General features: G+C 43.1%; 1 protein-coding gene across 3 annotated transcripts in view; it reads right to left on the minus strand.

Moving 5' to 3' along the window:
* SPAG16 (sperm associated antigen 16) overlaps window positions 1-16986 on the minus strand; it is a 448643-nt gene that overhangs the window by 184481 nt on the left and 247176 nt on the right. The window lies entirely within an intron of this gene.

Here is a 16986-nt window from a genome sequence, read left to right on the forward strand (position 1 = left end):
ACTTGAGCAAACTATTTCCAGTTCTTTGACTTTGGTTTTATGTGCTACATTGTTCATGCACATTCCTGTATTGCAATTAAAATAAATGAATGTTACAGAAAGGCATGAAATGTTGATATTTCATAAAACGATGGAGCTGCTATCCCTACCTGTGATAGGGAGAACAAGGGAGGTTAAGATTTAATCCCATGAAGATCACTGTGTTTGTGCTACTATTAGCCTCATAGGAAAGTGATCTGCCACATTTTAATAGAAGATACACATATGGGAATAACTCTTCCCTGTTTGGCAGATGGGAGATGTGGGCAGGCTGTGTGTGTGTTTAAATGGAAAATTGGAGGAAGAAGTTATGTTACTACTAATATTTATTTATTTATTTATTTATGTCTTACATTTATGTTATTTTCCCCTCTTAATATCCTGAATATGACTATAATGCAGTATGCAATGATGATATGATAAAACAGAAAAACAAATAAATAAGGGTGTGTGTTTTTTTAGAAAAAAGGCAAATGGATGCATGGCAGTGACCCTTCCCACATGTCTCTCTCTCCATGACTGTGCAAGAATGCATGTGTGTCTCTGTGTTGCATGTGCACACCTGTCTCTCTTTGTGTGAGAGTGGGCAATGAGACGTATGTGTCTCTGCTTGTGTGAATGTATAGTCCACCACCAATGTGCTTTACAAGTGAAGACTATCAGTGTTTCAAACTGCCTAGAAATTTCTTAAGAATTTACACATAGCCCTGTTAGATCTGACCCAGCATCCTGTTTCCAAGGGTAGCCAGCCCTATATTTCCTAGAAGCCGTCATGCAGAGCAAAGAGATAGCAACCCCCCCACCCACCCGCCTTCTTATTCCCCAGAAAATGGTTTTCAAAGGTATATTCTGTCTTTTGTGGCCAATTCACAAGCGGGAGTTAACTTCTGTTTTGCAAGTCTGGAATGCTATTTATATTTATCACACCCAGCTGTTTAAATCCTAATGGCAGTGGCCATTTTTGTAAGTCAATAATCAATTACACAGTGAATTGAATAGGTTATTAGAGATTCAGCACATCATTACATTTCTAGCATTAGAGGAGAGTTCTGGAATGCAGGCACCGTGCAAGTACAGTACAGGCTGTGAGAGCTCATTCCAATTAAACACAAAGAAACAATCTGGGGAAACGGCAGGCTGCATGTTCACAGGATATGAAAGGTGGTTGAGTCACATTAGCACAAGATGACCTGTGTGATTCCTTTCAGTTGTCACAGTCTATGCTCCAAATTATAACATGAGTCTTCGATAAAGCCTGTATTTGTGGCAACAGTGTTTACATTATCTGAATAGAGAAAGATGTAGGTAAAATAGTTTGAAATAATCAATTAGCACTGAACAAATTGTGTACTCCTAACAATTACCATATCATACTTCTGACAGAAATGCAAAGAGAGAAAGAATGTGCTAGAGACTGCAGATAAATTCCTCTGGGGTAGAACAAGAAGAACACATTGATTTATATCAGACAGTTCCCAATAGAGAAATTGAAAGCTGCATCTTCAGGGGGAAAGACAACCCAAGAAAGGAATATATATTATGAGTAACTCAGATACGATGGGGGGGACTGCAGATAGACAGGCTGCAAGAACAGGCTTGTGAGAGATTAATTGGGTGTCAGCTCAGGGAGGCCCATTCAGAATCCCTTAGCAAGGTGAAAATGGACTAAAGTGATGGACCACGACAACTAAAGGAAGGAAGGAAATGATTTGTACGTTTCCATCAAGAACATAAACACTTGGGCCTGTTTCAGCTCTCCCTCTTTGCCGCTTCTATATCAGTGTGTAGTGATGAGCAAGCTCCCTTCACTCTCTCCAGATTTAATTTACCATTCTGGTAGCTCAGTGACTGATATTGTTCTGAACCTCTGACTGCTACATAAAACAAACTCATCTTCTTCCAGCTGAGACATAATTTAAATGAAAGTGTGCAGCCACACTCAAAGCAACTGCTAAAAAGAGTCTTATGATTTTCCACAAAGAAAAATGCACAATTTGAAGCATACCTCTGTCTCTCTGACCCTCTTCCCCTTCTGTCTTCCTTACTGGACAGAAGAACAATTCTATCAAGAATGGACAAAATTCTTCTCCCAGAGACACTTTTTCCGGTATAGAATCATTCACACCACTTTAAAAGAGGCAAAATGCCCACTTACCCCCATCCCCACTAATCCCCCTGGCACACCACCCACTATTCCACCACGCAGCACAAAACCTCCAGATAAAAACCTGGCAAGCCAAAGGCTTATACTGCCTAGCAGACCTACAAAAATAACAAACCCATATCAGCACAAGAAATGCAAGACAAGCTAGGGGGCACTCAAATGCCCTGGCTAGCACACCACCAATTACATGCCCCCTTAAACAATCCAGTAGTAAAATCAGCAGCAAATAGGCCCTTGACAACCTTTGAAAACATCTTCCTAACAAAGGGACACAGCAAAGGGATGGTATTCACAATATACAAAATACTGCTACAAAATCCCACAACCCCCCTCGACGTAATCAAAAAACAATGGGAGGACGACATAGGCCAGTGATGGCGAACCTTTTAGAGACCGAGTGCCAAAACTGCAACCCAAAACCCACTGATTTATCGCAAAGTGCCAACACAGCAATTTAACCTGAATACTGAGGTCTTAGATTAGAAGGGGAGGTTGGCGCATCCATGTGGAGAGAGAGCGGAGCAATGCAGGGGTACCTCGGTTTTCAAATAGCTTAGTTCTCGAACTACTTGGAACCCAAACACTTCAAACCCGGAAATGAGTGTTCCGGTTTTCAAACTTTTTCCGGAAGTGGAACGTGCTCTGTTCTGAGTATAACTTCCGTTTTCAGAGTGAGGGAAGGTGGCCTGGGCAGCAAGCAAGCAGGCACCTGCTGCCCTCCAGCGCTGGGTCCCTCTGCTGCCCCAACAGCAACCACCCCCTCCTCCTGCTCCGGAGGCAGTGAGGGAGGGAAGGCTGGCCCGGGGCAGAGGCAAGTGAGCTGGTAAGGGATGTCGCCCCCACCCCACCCCTCCAGCCTGCTCCTGCTTGCAGCCAAGTAGGAGTGGGATCGGGCTGCTCTGCTAGGAGCACTGCTGCTTGCACAGGAACAGGAGCTGGATGGGGGCTGCTCAGCTGGGGAGGTGCAGGCTCCCTCGCACTTTCTGTTGTGGGGTTTGTGGCTGCACTACCCTCAAGAGAGAAGTTTAAAGGAGCCCCCACTTCCGCATCAGATTCCCCGCAACCCCGGGAAGGCAGCTAAGCTGAATAGCTGCTGAAACTGGGGAAGGTGGAGGCAGCCCAGAAGCTGCATCTAAGAGCCCCTGCATCACCTGAAGGCAGCCAGGTGCTCCTCAGCTGAGCTGCCCGATCCCACTCCTACGTGTGTGCAAGCAGGAGTGGAGGCGGGGATCTCTCAGAAGAGGAGGCTTCATGCTTCCTAGCTGAGAGATCCCCTCCCTGCTCCTCCCTCCACTCCACTTCTGACTCTGCTCCCAATGGCCCCGGCCAAAGGATGTGTAAGGCCTCAACCTTGCAGCAGCAGGAGGAGGAAGGTGGCTGCTCAGAACTCTCGGCGGCCCACCAACCTGGAAGTTGTAGCTCCGTTTTGCGCGCGCGCACACACACACACACACACACACACACAATGCCCCATCCAAGGCGCTTCTACTCAGACACAAGTTGAGCTGAGGACTCAACGTGCTGCCCTCGCCTTCTGCCGGCTCTGTGCTGGGCGTGCGTGCCCACAGAGAGGGCTCTGAGTGCCCCCCTGGCATGCGTGCCATGGATTCACCACCACTGCTCTAGCCTATCTGACAGTTTTATGAGCCCCGAACCAATAGGTCACAGCACAGGAGAAAAAGATCCCAGAGAACCACGAGAAGGGGACGTAAGTCCAGGAGGGATTCCTCAAGTAAGTCTGATTATTCTGATCGTGACCACGAGGACCAGATTAGGGGTACTGGGTCATAACAGCTAGATCGCCTGGACTCCCAAAGTGGGTCTGGATACAGAGAAATAGGAAGCACAGGAGTGATAATGGAGCCACAGCTTCTTGTGGCGAGGAGGGTTTAGACTCCAAGGGGCGTATTAGGGAGTCTACTTTTAAGCACACAGACCAACCTCCAGAATTCACTTACGGGGGAGGGGGGGAAATATGGGAGCGCATCCTCAATGGTGAGTTTATAGACATGTTTTCCCTGCTGTCCCTGCCTCCTCTTATAGTATAAAATCAAAACCGGACGAGTGGCAAAAGAACGAATAGAAGATAACTATTGAATGCAACTATCATAATTGGATTACTGTGTTTTCCATTTATGCAGGAGTTATATCCTCAGCCTATCCTGACAGAGGATGGCATCTGTTTAACTATCAGCATATCATCCTCAAAGCCAAATTGACAGCTGGGGAAGAAGAAGAAGAAGAGTTTGGCTTTGATATCCCGCTTTATCACTACCCGAAGGAGTCTCAAAGCACCTAACAATCTCCTTTCCCTTCCTCCCCCACAACAAACACTCTGTGAGGTGAGTGGGGCTGAGAGACTTCAGAGAAATCACCCAGCAGCTGCATGTGGATGATCGGGGAAGCAAACCCGGTTCACCAGATTACGAGACCACCGCTCTTAACCACTACACCACACTGCTGCCCTAGAATATGCAGAGGAGTTCAGAGAAAGGGCCACAGAGGACCCTACAGCCTAATGGGATATTAAGAACAATGACACAAGAACCTGTGTTAATGCGAGCCTTGTTGGTACTTTAATGAGCCTGCCCCAATGAAACAATGAATACAATGACTTCTCTTGTGTTAATTACAGGGAATGTTCCTATAAAGGTTTATGACAGCAGGTCTTGTGTGCTTTAGAACAGAAGACTTCTGTAAGCAGATAACTAGAAACGGTATCTTAATGTGCCTTAGTAAGACACATTTTTGTATGTACTAAAATACTAACTCGTGACTGGGGAAAAATCGATTTGCTATCATCTGTGACCTTGAAATACAAATTTTGGGATTTAACAAGGCGGGGGTGGTGAGATTTAATTATGAGAGTGTGATCTCATTCATGTTTTTATTGTTAGAATTATAAATGAGACTTTTACTGATTATTGTAATGAAGGATTAGGGAGATAATGTTTTATGCTGTTTGAACATGTGACGTGCTATGAAAGTATATCATCATTATTTGCTTGTGATGAAGATACTCCTACATGAAATTGAAACAAAACCAAACAGAAAACAGCAAAAGACAGGTTTGAGTTCTATACACAAAATACAGGCAGATACAGTGGTACCTCTGGTTACAAACTTAATTTGTTCTGGAGGTCTGTCCTTAACCTGAAACCGTTCTTAACCTGAAGCACCACTTTAGCTAATGGGGCCTCCCGCTGCCACCGCACTGCTGGCACGCGATTTCTGTTCTCAGCCTGAGGTAAAGTTCTTAACCCGAGGTAATATTTCTGGGTTAGCGGAGTCTGTAACCCGAAGTGTTTGTAACCCGACGTGTTTGTAACCCAAGGTACCACTGTATACAGAATTATTTAAAAGAGTTCTGTTCAAATACTTAAAGTACTTCTTAAATCTCAGAATATGCTGGGTTGGATCCAGACAGCTAGTTGCCTTTAGGCCTAACTAAAATCAATGTGAAATGTTAGTCACAACAGGTCACACTAAATAGGAACATAACTTGCACCGTATTCCTACCTGCATTTAGCGTACTTCTGAGCAGACATGTATACAATTCTGCTGAAAGTTGGGGTACAACCCTTTTGTTGAATCTCACCCAGGATCCTTAGGAACTGTTTTTAGAATAATGAATGTCAAAAGGTTGTTTGGAGGACGTTGAGCTACTGTGACTTAAATCATTGTCTACTGGAGTATGATATATGATTATGATGATGCTATTGTCATCACTGCCAGCACTCTGCATTGGTAAGAAATTCACATATTAAGCCTCTTGCATATTTTGATCAGATGTTAGATGTAAGGATGAAAAGCTAAAGCACAGAATGAACTCAGGCTTGCTAGAGAGGTTAAAAGCAACAAAAAAGGCTTTTATGGGTATGTTCGTAGCAAAAGGAAGAACAAAGAAACAATGGGATCACTCAGAGGAGAAGATGGTGAAATGCAAACAGGGGACACAGAAAGGGCTGAACTACTCAATGCCTTCTTTGCCTCAGTCTTCTCAGATAAAGAAAACAATGCCCGACCTGAAGAATTTGGAGCAAATGATTCAGCAAAGGAAACACAGCCCAGAATAACTAAGGAGATAGTACAAGAATACTTGGCTAGTTTAGATGTATTCAAGTCTCCAGGGCCAGATGAACTGCATCCAAGAGTATTAAAAGAACTGGCAGATGTGATCTCAGAACCACTGGCAGTCATCTTTGAGAATTCCTGGAGAACAGGCGAAGTCCCGGCAGACTGGAGGAGGGCAAATGTTGTCCCTATTTTCAAAAAGGGGAAAAGAGAGGACCCAAATAATTACCGCCCAGTCAGTCTGACATCAATAGCAGGGAAGATTCTGGAGCAGATCATTAAGCAAACAGTCTGTGAGCACCTAGAAAGGAATGCTGTGATCACCAATAGTCAGCATGGATTTCTGAAAAATAAGTCATGTCAGACTAATCTGATCTCGTTTTTTGACAGAATTACAAGCCTGGTAGATGAAGGGAACGCAGTGGATGTAGCCTACCTTGATTTCAGCAAGGCATTTGACAAGGTGCCCCATGATATTCTTGTAAAGAAGCTGGTAAAATGCGGTCTTGACTATGCTACCACTCAGTGGATTTGTAACTGGCTGACTGACCGAACCCAAAGGGTGCTCATCAATGGTTCCTCTTCATCCTGGAGAAGAGTGACTAGTGGGGTGCCACAGGGTTCTGTCTTGGGCCCGGTCTTATTCAACATCTTTATCAACGACTTGGATGATGGACTCAAGGGCATCCTGATCAAATTTGCAGATGACACCAAACTGGGAGGGGTGGCTAACACCCCAGAGGACAGGATCACACTTCAAAACAACCTTGACAGATTAGAGAACTGGGCAAAAATAAACAAGATGAATTTTAACAGGGAGAAATGTAAAGTATTGCACTTGGGCAAAAAAAATGAGAGGCACAAATACAAGATGGGTGACACCTGGCTTGAGAGCAGTACATGTGAAAAGGATCTAGGAGTCTTGGTTGACCACAAACTTGACATGAGCCAACAGTGTGACGCGGCAGCTAAAAAAGCCAATGCAATTCTGGGCTGCATCAATAGGAGTATAGCATCTAGATCAAGGGAAGTAATAGTGCCACTGTATTCTGCTCTGGTCAGACCTCACCTGGAGTACTGTGTCCAGTTCTGGGCACCACAATTCAAGAAGGACACTGACAAACTGGAACGTGTCCAGAGGAGGGCAACCAAAATGGTCAAAGGCCTGGAAACGATGCCTTATGAGGAACGGCTAAGGGAGCTGGGCATGTTTAGCCTGGAGAAGAGGAGGTTAAGGGGTGATATGATAGCCATGTTCAAATATATAAAAGGATGTCACATAGAGGAGGGAGAAAGGTTGTTTTCTGCTGCTCCGGAGAAGCGGACACGGAGCAATGGATCCAAACTACAAGAAAGAAGATTCCACCTAAACATTAGGAAGAACTTCCTGACAGTAAGAGCTGTTCGACAGTGGAATTTGCTGCCAAGGAGTGTGGTGGAGTCTCCTACTTTGGAGGTCTTTAAGCAGAGGCTTGACAACCATAAGTCAGGAGTGCTCTGATGGTGTTTCCTGCTTGGCAGGGGGTTGGACTCGATGGCCCTTGTGGTCTCTTCCAACTCTATGATTCTATGATTCTATGATTCTATGAAGGAAGAGATTGTGATCACATCTGCTGGTCCTATCCTCTCAACATGTCTGACCTTCTATAAGATGAATAAACCCCAACATAAGCTCCAAAGTAAATATGCTCCAAATCTGCAGTCTGTACACCCAGAAAAATGTTGGATAGGGAAGCTTCAACTAGAAAGCAGGATCATGGTTTCCCCAGCCATGTATACATCTCACGCCAACCAAAGCTCTGCAGAGGCCTTTAGTTAATGTTCTTCCAGCTGTGGCCATATAAATTCAACGGCAATATTGCATTTCCTTATTCGTGCTTTCAAACTTTTATCATATGTATCTATAAAATGCCTACAGAGCCACGGGGTATATTGGACAGGGTGTTGAACTGAGAGGCTTGGATTCGAAACCATACTGAGCCACAAAGCTTGCTGGGTGAACTCAGTCAGTCCCGCTCAGACAAACCTATGCGACAGGATTAATGTGAAGATAAAATGGAAGACATATGGGACTGATAAATAAATAACTTCATTACTGATATTTTGCCAGATACCCACTTCTGCGCATCTTTGTCTACTTGAATACAAGCATGTTCAAAAGTGTCATTTAAATTAGCTGTTCTCCAATGAGCCAAATATCTGTTTCCACATCTTTCAAATCTCTTCAGGCTCTTCAGGCTCTGACTGACGACATGATGAACAAATGCAAGAGGAACACAACATGAAGGGTCCTCTAGGTAAGCCAACCAAAACTCTCAATGTGTAGCTTGAAACACAGGCAGATTTTCTTTGGACTGGATGCATATTCCATTTCAAATCAAGTCAGTTGAAGCCCATTGACATAGAAAGTATCAAAGCACAGACTTTGTGGGTGAGTGCTCATATCATCTCTGTGAAATATAAAAGGGCTTCGTTTTTAGGTCTGTCATACAAACTTCTAAGTATGTTCAAAAAGGAAAAAAAGCTTGAAATATATAAATTTTCATGAGTTGGAGCGGAAAGGTCTGAAGTAGGAATGTTTGTTCCCTGTATGTAGGCTCTGCACAATATTTTGAACCCAGATGGGAGACAACACATCCAGACTTAATTTGTTCTGGAGGTTCTACCTTCACCTGTCTTGTGGATAGGATCCTGATGATGCTGATATTGTTTATTATGCATCTTTTAAAAGCTACCTTAAGGCAGGATTTAGATAACTGAAACAGATAAATAATACTAATGGGTCAAATTAGGCTATTAAAATGGAAATATAATCCTAGATTAATTTATTTTCTCTGCCAACCTTGACATGGTGTATGAAATGTTTTTAAAAAATGATATTTGCCAGACTATAAAAAGCAGTCAAATATACCTTTGGGATTCACTACGATCCCTTCGTTAACTAGATCTTTTCAGTCAGTGGGGAGTAACTAGGGATGTCTCCAAAACTCCTAAGTTTCTTATTTAGAAAAAAAGATTGGCCTAACATGTAATACTTGGAAGCTACATGTATCAAACACTATTTCCCTCATAAGTTAGAATGTCTCAGCATTCAATGCAAATATTTCTGAATAATTCTTCTACAGCTTCCACAATTTTTAGAAAAGGTATGTTGATCAGAAACATCAAGAACTGGGCTACCTTAGCTGCATATCCATATTTATTACTGACAAATTCATTATTTTCATGTTTAACATACAGTTGCAGGTCCAGGCATTATGATCCCCGTACCCCAACGAATATAAATAAGAGACCAATAAGACTGGTTTGGATCAAAACAGGCCACAATTTTCCTGAATACAGATGAAAGAGGTTTGGCTTAGACATGGGGCAATCAAAATACTTTCTGCCCACCTGCCAGAAGCAACATGTGGTCAATCTGGGTGGGGGTTCCTATGGCTTACATCAAATAGGGTGACCCCCGCAGGGACTGCTATCTGGGGGAGTGCCTTCGGCCCTGGCCCCACATGGGCAGGCACACAGACATGACTACTCCCTCCCCCCCGATCCCTTTAACAGGATACCCCAGCATTTGGAGGGGCAGGGGGAGACTACAACCTCCCCTCTATCCAAGATAACGGATTCCCCCAATGCCCAACTGCTGAAGGAACAAACAGGTAGTACCCTGGATGCAGACTGTTTAAATGGCCAAATCCCAGCCTGCAACCCCATTCACCAAAGCAGGGTGCAGACTAGGATCTGGCTCCTGATAAGCAGGGGGGGACATAAGACCCCACTGCCTATCAGGAAGGGCACTGAAATCATTGTTCCATCATTGGGGCCCCAGTGGAGCCTCCCCTGTTCTGCAATGCTGCCGCACCAAGAGGGGTGAGCGGACTTGTGGTGGCAAATCAGTGGCCTGATTCACCATAAGCATCGGGTTCAAATGCCGCTGCCTCACTTCTCCTTCTCCAGCACTTTTGCCTGTTTTCAACTTACAGAGGCTTCACTACGTCTGCAGTTGGTGTTAACTTTATTGAAACAAGATAGCTTCAAACAGTAATTAATGATTCTGAACACAGTTGAGACTAACTAATGTTTCTGATGCGGACATAGTGAGTTGTTTTTTTTTTAAGCACACATTCTACTCATGTAAAAACACGCTGATTTCCAGACAGTCCATGGGCCGGATTTAGAAGGCGATTCGGCTGGATCTGGCCCCTGGGCCTTAGTTTGCCTACTCATGTGCTATGGCATTTCTGTTTGCCAGATGGAATGATCCCCTCTTCCCCCACACTGTTCAGCAGCTTTGGGGAGCTGCAGGGGGCATGTGGGGAGAAGCGTGCGGAAATATTGTTGCAATAGTGGACTCTTTTTGCTCACAGTGTTCTCAGTTCTGTAAAACCAAATGCAAAAGAGGTTCAGTCCCACCCCACACCTGAAGAGGGTGAAAAAAGAACGAACTCAGGTTGTGGGAGCAGCATGGACTGCTTCCTTCTTGAAGCAGATATGTGATGCCTCTCTTTTCCAGAAGCATTACCTGGACCTACAATTGGCTACTGCTGTGTCAAACTAAAAATGCAAATGGATAGACCAGATCTGAAATTTAACAAAGTACAAACAACTAAATCATCCTTAAACTGTGCTGTTCTCTTTTGTCTAGTTTTCTGCTCAGCAGTTTAGAAGACAAGAATTAACTCTGCCTCCGTGTCAGTGACAGTAAGGTTATCATGAGTTACCACAGCAGCTGAGATCAGCAATGAGATGCACTTTCCCCTCTAACTCTTCGGCAAGGCTTATAGAGCAAATTATCCCTCAGATTTCATTTCTTGTTCAATACTATTAATTAGCATTTATGTAATGTTTTGAGTGTCCAAACATTCGCTTGTTGCAATCCTTGCCATAGTATTAATTCTGGAAGTGAAGTTGAGAGAATAGAGGCTTGCCTTAGGCTACTGATGGCAGAGGTGAACTTCCTGATTTTTATAATTCAGTCTCTTAGGCCGAATGGCTCATATGCATGGATATATAAACTTGTTCCCCCCTGAATTCAACAGTGTTTATCCTGCAACAATTATATCCCAGAATGACCAAAAACTCAGGATGGTAGCCAAGTGGTATTGCAGTAGAAAGATCAGTTATTGTAGACAAAAATATTTTTACTGTAGATTTTTGAAGTGGGTTGAAAATTATAATAAAGGGTAGCATTCAACTAACTTTTACCCAGAGTAGACCCATTGAAATTAGCATGTTTAACTTAGGTCCATTAATTTCAGTGGGTCTACTCTAGTAAAAGTTAGTTGACTACAACCCAAATAATGTACAAAAATGTTTCATTTTCTGGGGTTGTTGCTTTTTTCAAAGAAAAAAAGCTGTAAAACATCTCTGTCTCTCTCTCTTTTAGCTCTCTACTTCTAAACTGCTTTATTTTCTGCTGTATAATATGTGTATATCGGTTTCTGAATGCCGGAACAAAGATAAAAAGCAACACATGAATAACTCAACTTGCTGTTTGCACCAAAATAAAACCCAGTACCATTTATTCACATCTATCAGGCAAGATCTTGATTAAACAGGAAAGTCCTGCAGCATATCTTGAATGGATGGCTGCCCAGTTTTATCAGGTTAATCCAATAATTTACCTTTTATCTCAATTTGCCATCCAAACATGGTTCAATATTTTCAATTGATGAATGTGTTGTTAAGATTTCTGGCCTGCTGACTTCAGCAGGAAGTGTCTAATCGTGTTTCAAAATTAGTGGCAGGCAGCCTAGCTGGCCCTCCTCCTAGCACTGTTTTTGGGCATGGCAGGAATAAACACCCCACACTGAACAGCGGAGCTGCACATTCTGAAATTATTTGACATCTACCCAAGGAATTCTGAGACCACATCTCAGCAAAAATCCCACAATGTTTCTCTTGATGGTCACAATCAACACGGATTAATTCCAGATGAACCAGAATGCAGTGTTGAAACTAGATGCAAAAATATTCATGTCATAGCATCATAGAATGTCAGAGTTGGAAGGGACCCAAGGTAAGGTTACCAGATTTTTTTCAATGAATCCAGGGACACTTTTCAACTTCCTACTAAATAGATTTTGTCAGGGGACTGATTTGTAAATCTGGGTACTGTCCCCAGGAAACGGGGACATCTGGTAACCTTAACCCAGGGGTCATTTAGTCCAACCCCCTGGAATCCAGGAATCTCAGCTAAAGCATCCATGGTAGATGGCCATCAAACTTCTGCTTAAAAACCTCTAAGGAGAGTCCATAACCTCCAGAGGGAGATTCATACATTTTATTTATTTATTTATTGGCATTTATCTTGGTGGATCCCAGAGCAGGGTAAAAGACAACCATAAATACAACCATAAATATTAAAAACTGACTTAACAGTTGTTGTTGTCGTTTAGTCGTGTCCGACTCTTCGTGACCCCCTGGACCAGAGCACGCCAGGCACTCCTGTCTTCCACTGCCTCCCGCAGTTTGGTCAAACGCATGTTAGTACCTTTGAGAACACTGTCCAACCATCTCGTCTTCTGTCGTCCCCTTCTCCTTGTGCCCTCAATCTTTCCCATCTTTCTCTCTTAACAGTAAGAGAGACTAAAATCAGATGAGTGCTACATATCACAGTTAATACTACACAAACCAACACTTCAAATGCCCAGGGCATAAGGGTAAGCCTTTTCTTAGCAGCAAAATAGCACCAATGCCAAGCACACTTACACCGGAGAGCATTCCACATAATAGGGTACCACTACAAAAAATTGTGCACAAAGAAGGAAACAGAAACTATCCACTGAAGTGGCCTGCTGCTTAACTTTCCTATTAACAATTAGCTCTTAATTCAATGGAAGATATTACTTACATAATCTCCTTCTTGCTTTTTAAAAGGAAATAATTTTGCTGATGGAAGGAGTTGCTATGCTGAAAATGAAGGCACATTCAAGGTATTCATAGTATTACAGTAAATACAATAAGAGTGGTTTGTCAAACAGATGATGTTGGGCCACAACTACCATCAAAAGCAGATTTGGGGCAGCACACCTGGTTCCTGCACTGGGCGCTGAGCCTAGATGATGCCACAGGGTGTTGCAACTATGTCATAGTGAATGGAGCAGAACAGAAGGCAAGAGGCTGGGGGTGTCAAATTTCGGCCTCACACAGGGTGCCACTGAAATTTGAAAAACCAAAGTCTGCGTTGTACCCATCACCCCTAATCATTGGCCATGCCAATTGGGAATGATGGGAGTTGGACTCTAATAACATCTGGAGGGCTACAGATTAGCCACCCCTAATATAAAAATGTATTTGAAGTGTTTATAAAATAAAATGACTAATTCTCAAGACAGAATATTAGCTTTCCTGGCCTAGGAACAGTAGCCAGCTTCTGCCAGCCTAGCAGTTCAGAAGCATGCCAGTGCAAGCAGATAAAGAGGCACCACTGTGGCAGGAAGGTAAACGGCATTTCTGTGTGCTCTGGTTTCTGTCACGGTGTGCCTGTTGCACCAGAAGCGGTTTAGTCTTGCTGGCCACATGACCCAGAAAGCTGTCTGTGGACAAATGTCGGCTCCCTTGGCCTGAAGAGAGATGAGCGCTGCACCCCATAGTCGCCTTTGACTGGACTTAACCGTCCAGGAGTCCTTTACCTTTACCTTTTGCTCCACACCCTTCTCAAGTGCTTTTTCATCATTCAAATGCCTTGAACTGGGATAACAAATCTTGCTTGCATGGATGGAAGATGGGAGGGGTGTATGTGCGGATGCGGAAATGTCTGACTTTAGAATGGAATATAGCCTGCTGTAAAAAGATAAGAATCACATCCTTTGTTTCACTTATTTTTGCCTCTGGATCTATGCCCTCCACAGAATACAATGTCCTGTACACGAGAAAGTGCTATCTAGAGAGGCTCTGTTTGAAAGTATTGAAATTACATTTAGACTATGCCAGTCTAGGAATAACTAGAACATTACCAATCAATGCCCACATGTTATTTCAATACTCTTTATATTGAATGTTTCAACAAAACTCATTGAATTAGAAACCTGGACTGGCTCCCCAAAGGCCTGCTTGCACATGGTGTCCCCACAGCTACTGCTCATGCTTACAGCTATCTGGCTACCTGTACTGAGAGTTAAATGGGTATTACAGGATCAGTAAACAGTGCACTTGCTAAGCCTTGCTTCTCTATGCTCACAACACTGTGTAGTAAAGTAAAGTTGGTAGTGGCAACCATTTATTAAAGAGGAGTCCTCAACTGTGTATGTTGGTTGGTTGGGGAACCATCAGCTGAGAGCACTGGCTTTTTGCTATAGTGAATCAAAATATTTATTGGTACTCTAGGCCCACAAACCCCACAACAGTTCTCTGTTTCTTAACTAGTATCAGTGTTTTTTTTCTGGGGGTACGCAGGGGGACGCATACTCCTAAACATTTTGTGAATCTAAGTTTGGCCTCATTGAGGGGCAGTATTTCAATATGAGTAGGAAAATGAGAGTACCCCTAAACATTTTTTTTAAAGAAAAAAAGGACTGACTTGTATTTTTGGACACATGATCTGGTTGCCACAGCAGCAGTGCAAGGGACACCAACCTTCCATCTTTGTTTAAAATAATGGACTTTGGATACAGATCTATGGGGAAAGGAATATAGCAACTTGTTTTTATATTCTAATAGAAGCTTAGATTATTGATACATTTATTTGACAGAGTAAAAACCTTTCTGTCATAAAGTTTTCAAAACAAGGAGATTAAAGTGTGCATGGCAGCTGATTCACTTTTCTCATCAGCACTTTCCTGAGCTGCTGCTTTCGCTTTCATTCTTTTAATCCAATTGTACTCCACACAAAAGCTAGATATAAAGCATTTCCTTCTATTTTATTAGCAATTATCTTTTGTTCCAATCGATGAAGAAAAGCCTTCTAAACTACAGCAATGTGTGAAATTCAAATTGTACAGTCCTAACAAAATTAAAGTTATGATTTGCTTCAGATTGGCTGTTTATTCACACACCCTTTGTGATAAGGTTCTTCATCAGAAGGTTCAGATAGCCAGTTCCATTCAGCACAAATATTTTGTCAAAAAGTTGTTGTTGTTGTTTATTAGATTTATATACCGCCCTTCATCACAAGATCTCAGCGTGGTTCAGAGGATAAAAATACAAGGTAAAAACACAAGTAAATTGTTAAAACCAACAAAACAACAACCCCCCCCCAAACACATTTAAAAGGCTGTGGAGTATTAATCGGTCCCTATTACAGGTCCCAAACTGTGTCCCAAATTCAATTCTATTTCTGGAAACAGGTGAATGCCCACTCTCCATCAAAGCACGGTGGGCTGCCTTGAGATACTGACTCAAGATCTCAGTATTCGGCCTCAGTATTCGGGATTATTAGTACATTTAACCAACGAGAAGTTTGTCAGCCCATGGCTGAAAACTATGGCCAGAAAAGCCATCTTGATTGGACTGCCATCATCCCTCTTATATCATCTGGGTTACAACACTGCCCTTGAATCCATGAGGCAAAGGCTCTGGGACATATCACATAGCGACCTACGATCCCGATCTTATGTAATTTGTAGCCCGGTCACAGCTGGAATCCAATATGGGTACGACCTTCAGATATCCTCATACCTTAGGAATTTGTCTGTACTTACCTATCGGCGTTTAGTTACCAAAGCCAGACTAAATGTATTTCCTTCGGAAGTGCTAAATGAAAGCCTGGGAGGCATCCCTTATCAGAATAGGCTTTGTTTATGTTCCCAGGACGTCGATTATATGAAGCATACCCTACTGCAGTGTGGGCAATATGAACAAGCAAGGGACCAACTGATCAAACCCCTACTGGCAAATACGCCGGGAAAATATGAAGCCTCCCATATTAAATATCTTTTGGATGACAGGTCTAATGATATTACACTGGCCGTGGCAAAGTTTCTTTTGGAAGTTATAAGGAACAATGACCATTATGCCCCAGATAAAACAAAATGACTGCCTTGGTTTCTTCTAGCTGTCTGTCTGGTCGTTTTAACGGTATCTAGTTTTGAAATTGTTTTGTGGGTCATTGGACCGCAATAAAGATTGATGCCTTATAAAACAAAAAAATACAAATACATTTCAAAATGCAAATTGACATATAACTCTTAAGAATAATTTAAAATAACCCCACCCCAAATAAACCACACCCACCCACGTTAAAACGCCATCCCTGTTGAAACCAGAACTTTAGCACAAGTGGGCGGGCCCATGCCCTCGTTCCACCCCTGAAGTCCAGCCCCCAAAGACACAAACTCCTTTGGTGGTGGCCCCACCCCCAGGTCAAGCAGGCTCTAGAGAGCTGCCCCAGTGACCCATGCATGCCTAGGTGTTTCCAATGCTCCTGCCGGCCCAGGGTCCTAGTCCCTGCCCTACTTGCACAGTTGCAGGCAGCTTCTGGTCTGGAGATCCAGTAGAGGCCACAGGTCCAGCAGGTGGGGGGAGATGGAGGTCTCCCAAGCAGCAGCTGCAGGCAAGTTCTAGGTTAAGATAGCCCATTCCATTCGGCACTCATATTACATAGCCAAAACAGAGATCCTTCAATATTCTGTTGTAAATTAGCATGAAGATATAGTTATGTAGTATATTAATGATTGTTTAATCTGCCTACTAGAGCACCATTAGACCTTACAATCGCTAAATATTCATTATATATTATACTGCAGTGCTCACATATTCTCTCTGTCTTCCCC

The sequence above is a fragment of the Podarcis vaucheri genome (assembly GCF_965113315.1).
Source record: "Podarcis vaucheri genome assembly, chromosome: 1".
In the NCBI taxonomy this organism is placed as follows: Eukaryota; Metazoa; Chordata; class Lepidosauria; order Squamata; family Lacertidae; genus Podarcis; species Podarcis vaucheri.